Raw genomic sequence first — 9,993 nt, forward strand, 5'->3', positions numbered from 1 at the left:
GCCTAGAAGAATTTAAACTGTGTAAACTCAAAAGCAGCAAGACATATATTTTTCCAGTGTCTGGTGTATGCAATTTAAAATAGAATAGTGAATCACTCTAGAAGATGCACTCTCCTTTCGAACTGTGTGCACATAATCCTGATGAAAGTTGTGTTCGTGCATCAGGAGCAAATATAATCCACAATTTCAAAGCAATTTCTCCCTCCCTATTTTATGGAATAAAATATACTTAACAGTTCAGTGGACAGATATTTGTGCATATTTTGCACACATTTTTATATTTTAAAAACATATTTTTTTCATAATAATGTATTATTGCGCTTTTTCTTCATATTTAGGCTCAAGTCTGCTACTATTGAACTCTATGGCAAAACTTCAACTGACTTCAGTGGGATCAAGATTGGGGCTTTATAAAGAAGAAAGAGCTGAAGTTTAATTATTATTAGGCTGTCCCCACAGCCTACTGTGTTATAGCTTGATATATATATGCAAGACATAACACAATAGGCTATGGGAACTCTCTGTTCTTTGTACGGCTGACACGTAAAGAAGTAGTCCTTATTTTATTTATTATTGTAATTATTTATTATTCAGTTCTTAGCATTATGAAGGTGCCTAAGGATCCCAGGCATGGATTTGGGCCAGGCATTATATAAACACATAACAAAAAGATGGACCCAAAACAAAAAAAAATCTATATATATAAGAAAGAGTTTTTGGAGGGATTTAGGCATCTCCTCCAAAAAGAAACCACTTTTCTCAGCCTAGGTGAGACATTTAGACTGGTGGTTGAATGAATCATGAGAATTGGTTATCTAAAGCAAGTCATTACAATTGAAAAATTATGTTTATATGTACATCTGGGATATAGACTAACTGAGGCATCATCTTTATATTTTTGTCACCATATAAAGATACTTGGTGGAAAATATACATATGCATTGGAGAGTTATACCTAGTCTACCATATTAATACAAGTATAGAGCCAAACGCTGAAGTTTTTACTCCATCGTTACTGAGTCCTTACTCTGACAAAACTGGAGTTTTGACTAAGTAAAAATGTAGTAAGGACTTCAGGATTTGGGGCTCATAGCTTTTATTCAAATGAAGTAATAGATGGCACAAAGATGCCAGGATTTAACCAGCTCAGTGACAAAACACCAATGTACATTTTCACTGTAATTAAGATGATGATGTATTACAATTTTTTATCCCCCAATTATTTTTCAAGGTGCTATGTAGTAATATTGAAATGGATACTGATTCACCCAGGTTGCCGAAGAATAAAATCCTGTAATGTGTTTGAGTTCTATTTTCAGAATAATAATATATTATCAATCTCAGGGTCCAACATCGGAAATAAGGGGAAGATTACTCTCATCCCATAACTGTTCACAGACATTACTTAATATAAGAAGAACAATCATGGCCCTCATTAATATATTAACCTATGGTCAGTCTAGCATCTAAGCAGGCATTGCAATGTGCTGTATGAGGCATTTAGGTTTAGAAGTGACCTTGAATCTCTCAGTTTCCTCATTACTGTTGGTTGGGATCGTTCCATGGCTACATTCCCAGTCTGCATCAGAAGGGTGCTGGTCACATCAATCTTAAACACTGGTCCATAGAATAATGTTTGATGTTGGCCTTGAAGAAGTTTAATCATTCTGCTTAATCACTTCTATTTCTTCCTGAAATCTGGAAGCTAGTAGGCTGAGTCCTAGTTTTACATTCTTTTGAAATTTAGCCACAGTCTTTTTGTCTGGCATCAGGTATCTAGAATCCCACACAAATATAGGGTGTGAGATACTCATGACATGTATCAAAATTCACTTTTAGCATGAACTAGGATAATTTCCATTTGCACTCAGGCCAACACTTCTAAAGAAAAATTAGAGGGAAGTTTATTTACATATTTAAATATGAAAATCAAACCTGACAAATGTGTTGTTATTTGTCTCTTCAAGAGAGTGACTTTCTCCCTGAAATTCTTGCTGAAGGGAGGGAGAAATTGAGCTCAGGTGTGCAACATGTAGGGTTGGAGTAGGGAAATTTTGCATCCTGAAACAGTTATACTTTCTCCTTCTCCAAACTGACAGTAATAGAGATGAGCTTGTACTCAACTCTTAGAGTCTAACACCACTTCACCACTACCAACTCTGAAGAAGTTCTGATCAGGTTCAGTATCTGAACCTTCCAGTTCAGACCTGGCTCTAATAATAATAATTCTTGCACAGCACTTTTCATCTTCGCAGTGCTTTGCAAAGATTGTCTAATCAATCCTTGCAATATTGCTATGAGGTAGGTAAATGCTATTATAACTATTTTACACAGGAGGAAATTGAACCAAGGAGGTTAAGTGACTTGCACAGAGCAAGCCAGTAATAGAGTCAGAATTAGAATTCAAGTGCTCCTGGTCCTGTGCTCAGGCTACCAGACTAAGCTTCTATCAATATTGCAGTGGAAATGAGAGGAAACCATGATGAATTAACACAGCAGTTTTAACTAACACTGAACCAAATTCTGGATTTTGTTCTGTTTGTGTGGATGCCTAAGAAAGGAACTGAGTTCAGTATCTACATAGTTCACCTCTGGACGGATAACCATCACTTGTGGCCACATTCTATTATACAAACAAATGTATGGACATTTATTTCTGTATGCTGTACACACATTTATGCTTAGTCTCAGGGAGATGCATGTACAGGCTGCCAGTGGCATGTCATTCTCAAACTTCACTTTCTTCATATGCAGACCTCTCAAGTATACAGGAATATTACACCTGAGTGATGAATGTTTACTCCACCTGAGAGCTGGAATAACTCACATGCAGAACTCAGAATTAATTGCAGGCATGGGAATGCTAAAGTACCTCTTTGATCTCTGACATGTAAAGAAGCAGTCCTTATTTTATTTATTATTGTAATTATTTATTATTTGTTCAGTTCTTAGCATTGTGATGGTGCCCAGGATCCCAGTCATGGATCTGGGTCCCATATTGCCAGGCATTATATAAACACACAACAAAAAGATGAACCCAATTTTAATGTTTTAAATTATTTCTTTTCTTTATGTCTTTTCTTCCATTTATTTTCTCAAGGGAAAGATTCCTGTTGACTTCAGTGGGCTTTGGATCAGACCCATGTACTGTACGGTTTAATAAAGATTCTGGAATCAAGGTGATTGGAGAAAGGGCACAGCATTTTTATTAATGGCATGAACACTCCACTTAGTCTGAGTCTGCTCAGGCTTTCTGGGAACACTTAGTTCACACCGGGCATAGGAAACATAGGCTTAAACATAAGCATTAACAGCCAGCCCCATACTAATATTGCATATTCCTATTTGCATAGTCACTCCCATAGGGGTAGCATGATACTTTTCCTTATACATGCTTTTCTTATTTTCATTTTAAAAACAATTAAAGGGAGTATATTAATTAAATAACAGTGACTGTGACTGATTTTCATTTATTTAAATAATGTATTCATTTCTGTTTATTCTTGAGTTTTGCTTCCCCACCCCTAAAAACTGCCATGTCAAAATTACAGCCATAGTTATAGTTTAAGGAAAATAAGGACTGACATTGGGGCAGAGAATGACATTCCTATGTTAAAATAAATAAGTTTTACAAATATGGAGAGAGGACAGAGGGAAAAGGAAATGACCCTTGTTAAATATTTACCACTTGAGCTCTGATGAGAACCACATTATAAGGGACAAAATAATACAGTACGTGTTCCCAAGGGTAGGTCAACTTTCAGCTTAGAGTTAAGTCTCCCACAGAGGGAGGAATTATATTTCTTGCCACGTACACATTAATTATATAAATTTCATAAAGGAAATGCAAAGTCCCATAATGTGAGATTCTGATTAATGAGGCTCTCCTGATTTACTGTTGTGTGTTTCTGAACTGTGATATTTAAAAACCAGCTAATTTAAAAGCTAGTTTTTAGGTACAACCTTACTATTCCTACATAATTTCTCTTAATAAAAGGAAAGTCATTCTGATTACACTTTTCCAGTTGTCCCTATGTCACATATTAGATAATCTATTTGTAATTTGAGGCATAATAAAATAGAAATGGTAGTGGATTAGGGAAGTGGGTTCCTAATTTCCTCCAATGTACCTATGATTTTTGTCTGTCTTCTAACTATTCATAATAATACTCTGCATTTTTTAGCTCCTTCCTTCCAATGAAATAAAACAGTTTTATAAAGATTAATGAATCTAGATTCATAATGTACCTCATGCGGTAGGTAAAGTTCATTATCCCTTTTTTACACATGAGGAAACTGCAGCACAGAAAAGTAAGATGACTTCTCCAAGGCTGCATAGGCAGCATGTAGCAGAGCTGGGAATAAGAGCCAGGGCTGAGATTTTCAAGAGTGACAATCAGTTTTGTGTACCTCAGTTTTTGCATACCTGACTTGCGACACCTTAGAGAAGCCTGTTTTTCAGGAAGTGCTGAGCACCAAGCCTCTGAAAATCCAAAGTTCCAGGCAACCTTGACATACATTTAAAATATTACTGTAGCACAGGGGTGGGCAAACTACAGCCCACGGGCCACATCCGGCCTACGGGACTGTCCTGCCCTGCCCTCGAGCTCCTGGCCCCTCCCCCGCTGTTCCTCCTCCTTGCCCGCAGCCTCAGCTTGTTCGCTCCGCCGCTGGCGCAATGCTCTGAGCAGTGGGGCTGTGAGCTCCTGGGGCAGCACAGCTGCAGAGCCCGGCTGACCCAGTGCTCTGTGCTGCATGGTGGCGGCGGCAGCAGCATGGCCCAGCTTCAACTGGGCTGTGCAGCTGTAGCGTCACCAGCCACTGGTGCTCCAGGCAGTGAGGTAAGGGGGTGGGGAGCAGGGCGGGGGTTGGATAGAAGGCAGGGGAGTTTGGGGTGGTGGTCAGGGGGGAAACAGGGGGTTGAATGGGGGCAGGTCTCCCGGAGGGGGCAGTCAGGAAGGAGGGGGGTTGGATGGGGCAGCAGGGATTCCGGGGGCAGTCAGGGGACAAGGAGTGGGGGTGTGTGGATGGGGCCGGGGTCCCAGAGGGGCCATCAGGGAACAGGGCGGGGTTGGATGGGGCAAGAGTCCAAGGGGGGCAGATAGGAGGTGGGGGGCAGGTCACGACCCCCTTCCCTAACCGGCCCTCCGTACAATTTATGCAGCCCTCAGGCCAAAAAGTTTGCCCACCCCTGCTGTAGCACCTAGGTGCCCCAGTCATGGACCAGAGCCCTGTTGCGCTAGGCATTGTACAAACAGAATAAAAAGACGCTTCCCACCCAAAAGATCTTACGATCTAAGTATAAGACAAGAGACCACAGACAGATGGACACAGATGGGGAAGTGCAAGGAGGCAGCAGGATAGGCACTGGTCTCAACACACCGACAGCCTAACTATTGTCAGGAATAAGAGTTACAAAACTGAACCATTCAAAGCAGCCATACTTCTCTCTCCTTCTACCCTACCACACATCATTTAATCCCGTCATGTGACCCAGTTTAAAACCACCACCACACTTTCCCATCAGTGCCCACTGAAACAGACGGCGTTCATAGCACATATAGGTCAACAAATTGAGCCTGTTTCGACACTTTATTTGGGGAGAGCATTCTAAAAGAAAGGGGCTCTTGCACAGAATGCTCTGAGAGCATGGCACAGGGACAGAGGCAGTCTCTCGCGAACGTAGGTAGCAAGCTAGGCAGCTATTGTGGATCCCATTGATGACATATGCTGCTATGAGAAGCTCTGACTATTTAGATAATTTCATTCTGGCACAAATCCTTCAACCTAAATATTGTACTTTTTCTGACATAAAGTGGTACTCTTGCATATTAGAAGCCCTTTTCCTCCACTAATGCTGCTTGAACCTTTTCCTGTTAGAAATATTAAGAGGTTCACAATGACAAATTAAAAAAAGAGCCAACATCTATCTATCTTAGGTAATTACATGGCACCATCACGATGCCATCTGGTATGGTAGTCAGGAGAGAGTAGCAGAAACCAAGGTAGAAGGAAAACTCTCCTTTTCTAGAGATCAATCTAAAAAAACATAATCCAGAAAAATAGTTTGTCAGAGAAAGTTTACTGATGAAGAAGACCTCAATAGCAAGCAGAAATACACGAGAACAACACCTCTGTGTGAAGTCCTTTCCAGTGAATCATGTCATCATGTCTCTGCTACTTGCTGTCTGTTGCTGGTGTCACTATCCATATGAAGTCCACCCCACAAAATGCTCCCACAATTTATAATGTTGCTCTGATTGCTAATCTGGGCGTGATGGTTGGAAAGTATGATGGGTGCTTATGCATGGCAGGAAAGTTAGAAAGGGTAATGAAATTACTAAGCACAAGGGAATTTTTAATCGCTAGTAGTCAAGTTTGCCAGGGACTGCCATATTGTCCATACCCTAATGCACTGTGAAATCTATATTCACTAGCAATAGAACTACATCAACAATAGTCATAAAACAATGATCCATAGCATTTTAGCAAACTATTTGAAACATGTGCATCAATTTATTAGCTCAAGCATGCTGTCAGAGTTGTGCAAAACTAGCTAATTAGTTCATGAAAAAATACTACTTTGTTTTGTGCAATGTTAAACTTAATTGTTGATGTTTGGATTTGTTTGAAATTTTACATTTTTTAATTCTGACAAGGTGGATATTTTAGCTTTACAAACATAATTCCATTTTATATATATATATATATATATATATATATATATATATATATATATAATCTCCAAAGCTAAATGCCCATTTTCATTCAAATTTCTGAATGTAATATATCATTCAGTCAAAATATTCCTTCCAGACTTTGTACTGAAATATGAAGTGAGGAAAAAACTCAGATATTGAGTAGTTTTGCTTTCTCTGAGACTCTTTTGAGGGACGGCGTAATTTGTGAGAGTAAATATTTACTGGAAAAATTTACCGAGGGTCGTGGAGAATTCTCCATCACTGACAATTTTAAAATCAAGATTAGATTTTTTTTCTAAAAGATATACCCTAGGAATTATCTTGGGAAAGTTCTATGGTCTCTGTTATACAGAAGGACAGACTATATGATCACAATTTTGAGTCATTACTAGTTCCCAGAATGCCAAAGCACATGACAAGACAGAAGGAGGGTACAAATTTTTAAGAGATGGCTGGAAAAAGGCATCAAATGTTTACTCATTCCTTAATCAGCTATATTAGTCTAGCATCCCAGGCTTCTGGAATACAGATTATTGCCAGCAAAACTATTAATAGGATGCAAATTGCACAGGAGGTTTGCATGCATGAGCAGAATAACAATTAATTTGCGCATAAAAATATAGTTTAAAATATAACAAAGGAAATGCTTTGACAAATTAAGAGAACATCTTGTGCCACTGAAGGAGAAATGTATTATGCATAAAGGCCTTTCAATCTTGGAACAAGAGAGCTGCATTCTGAAGCAAGTGGCATGTAGGACGTATGATGTAATGACTAAAAATGGGAAAATGCACTGAAGGGACAAAAATCATCTTCTGGAAATTAATGAGACATTAATGGATACAAATATTCATTAAGCACTCGCCTGGACAAGACCTTATAGAGATGGGCCAGGAGCCCGGGTACAAAGAGTCCACTTGCAGGATACTTGCAAGGATAAAAATAATACAGAGCTGGCAACTGGTCTTCTTATTGGCAGTCTCAGCAGTGACACCAAGGGCATGGATAGTGAACTCCCCTTTTATCCTTCAGGCTCTCTCAAATTAGAGGAACAGGCCCCACATGTGGAGTTAGATAAAATGTCTAGATGGAGCCTGAAACTCCTCTCCCACTTTTTTTATTTATACCCTTGAAAACAGAAAATGCAAAATTTCTGTAGAAGATTCTTGCATGCCTGAATCAGTTCCAACTTAATAAGGCAACTAACAAAAAGCAGCAGGGACTCCACCCAACTACTGGGGCTGCTGTGTGCTGGCACCAAATGCAAAGATATTGTCTCTCTTCCTCCACTCTCAGTTCTCCCATTCCCTTTCCTGGAGCCCAATAAGCCTGGAGAAAGCAGCCAGAAGGCTCGGGGACAGAGTGAGAGGACAGAAGCTCAGGAAGGAACAGCTGGGTAAAACAGTAGGCAGGGTCAGGGGCGGCTCTAGCCATTTCGCCGCCCCAAGCACGGCGGCATGCCGTGGGGAGCACTCTGCCGGTCGCCGGTCCCTCGGCTCCGGTGGACCTCCCGCAGGCGTGCCTGCGGGAGGTCCACCGGAGCTGCCTGTCGCCCTCCTGGCGACCGGCAGAGCACCCCCCGCGGCATGCCGCCCCAAGCACGCGCTTGGCGTGCTGGGGTCTGGAGCTGCCCCTGGGCATGGTCTATGGAAGTGAGTCCTCCCCCTCCCCCAAATAATCCTCTAGGCTCCAACCTCAAGTTTGCACTACCTCTTCTGTTATTAGAGACCTTCATGTTTCTGGTCTGTCCAAGTTGTACCTTTCACTACTATTTAACCCACTTAAAAAGGGGGGGGGGTTATAATGTTACAAATCTGTTGTGGTGAAGGGATGCTATAAATTGCTTTGCTTTCTGTTGTGAGTAAAGCTCAATCTCAGATTTTTCCTGAAAAGGCTCTTCTAAGTAAGTCTAAGGCTCATCTTTTACTGGTATTGATATGGCGTAAGTTACATGCTCTGCACAATAAAGTCTTATCTGCAGTAGGAAAAGTATCCCTTGCTCACAGTGGGCATCAGCAATGAGTGCAGTTGAGCTGGTTCTCAAAACAGTTTGTTTGCACGTGTAGACAAGAGCAATCTGGGTTCACCAGTGTTTCAGAAGAGAAACAATGTTTAAACTGCTTTGGAGTTAGCAGTGGTTCGCTCCAAACTACTCCACTGCTTGGAGAAAATGGGTGACTAGGTGGCCGAATGGTTAAGGCAATGAACTGCTAAAATGTTCTCTACATGTGTGTTTTTAAAATCCAGGGATATAAGTTGGCAGCTCTTTCATTGAGCCATAACCACAGGTGTGTATCTGGCAGTCACAAACTCCCCTAACACCTGTCCCTTTTGCAGTGAGAGGGAGACCCTGGCACACATCTACGCAGAGCAGGGGTCAGCAACCTTTCACAAGTGTTGTGCTGAGTCTTCATTTATTCACTCTGATTTGAACGTTTTTAGGTCTCTTTCTACAAAAGTCTATAATATATAACTAAACTATTGTATGTAAAGTAAATAAGGTTTTTAAAATGTTTAAGCACAACAAAGAATCCTGTGGCACCTTATAGACTAACAGACGTTTTGCAGCATGAGCTTTCGTGGGTGAATACCCACTTCTTGCATCCGAAGAAGTGGGTATTCACCCACGAAAGCTCATGCTGCAAAACGTCTGTTAGTCTATAAGGTGCCACAGGATTCTTTGTTGCTCTTACAGATCCAGACTAACACGGCTACCCCTCTGATAAAATGTTTAAGAAGCTTCATTTAAAATTAAATTAAAATGAAGCACTCCCAGACTGGTGGCCAGGACCCAGGCAGTGTGAGTGCCACTGAAAATCAGCTCATGTGCCACCTTTGCCATGAGTGCCATAGGCTGCCTACCCTTGATGTAGAGTGTATCAGGTTACAGACCCTCTTCTGGTTCCTATAAGAACATAAGAACCGCTGTATCGGGTCAGACCAAAGGTCCATCTAGCCCAGTATCTGTCTACCGACAGTGGCCAATGCCAGGTGCCCCTGAGGGAGTGAACCTAACAGGCAATGATCAAGTGATCTCTCTCCTGCCATCCATCTCCATCCTCTGACGAACAGAGGCTAGGGACACCATTCTTACCCATCCTGGCTAATAGCCATTTATGAACTTAGCCACCATGAATTTATCCAGTTCCCTTTTAAACATTACTCTGCAATCTCTTACTGAGTTTCTGGCTGCACTTCTTCCCACACTGCTTGATCCTGGCACACCCCATCTGTGGCCCCACAAAGTTGCAGGATCTTCTGATCAGTCTCCTAGTGCTGGCCAAGATGGCCA

The sequence above is a fragment of the Mauremys reevesii genome, linkage group 2 (assembly GCF_016161935.1).
Source record: "Mauremys reevesii isolate NIE-2019 linkage group 2, ASM1616193v1, whole genome shotgun sequence".
Lineage (NCBI taxonomy): Eukaryota > Metazoa > Chordata > Testudines > Geoemydidae > Mauremys > Mauremys reevesii.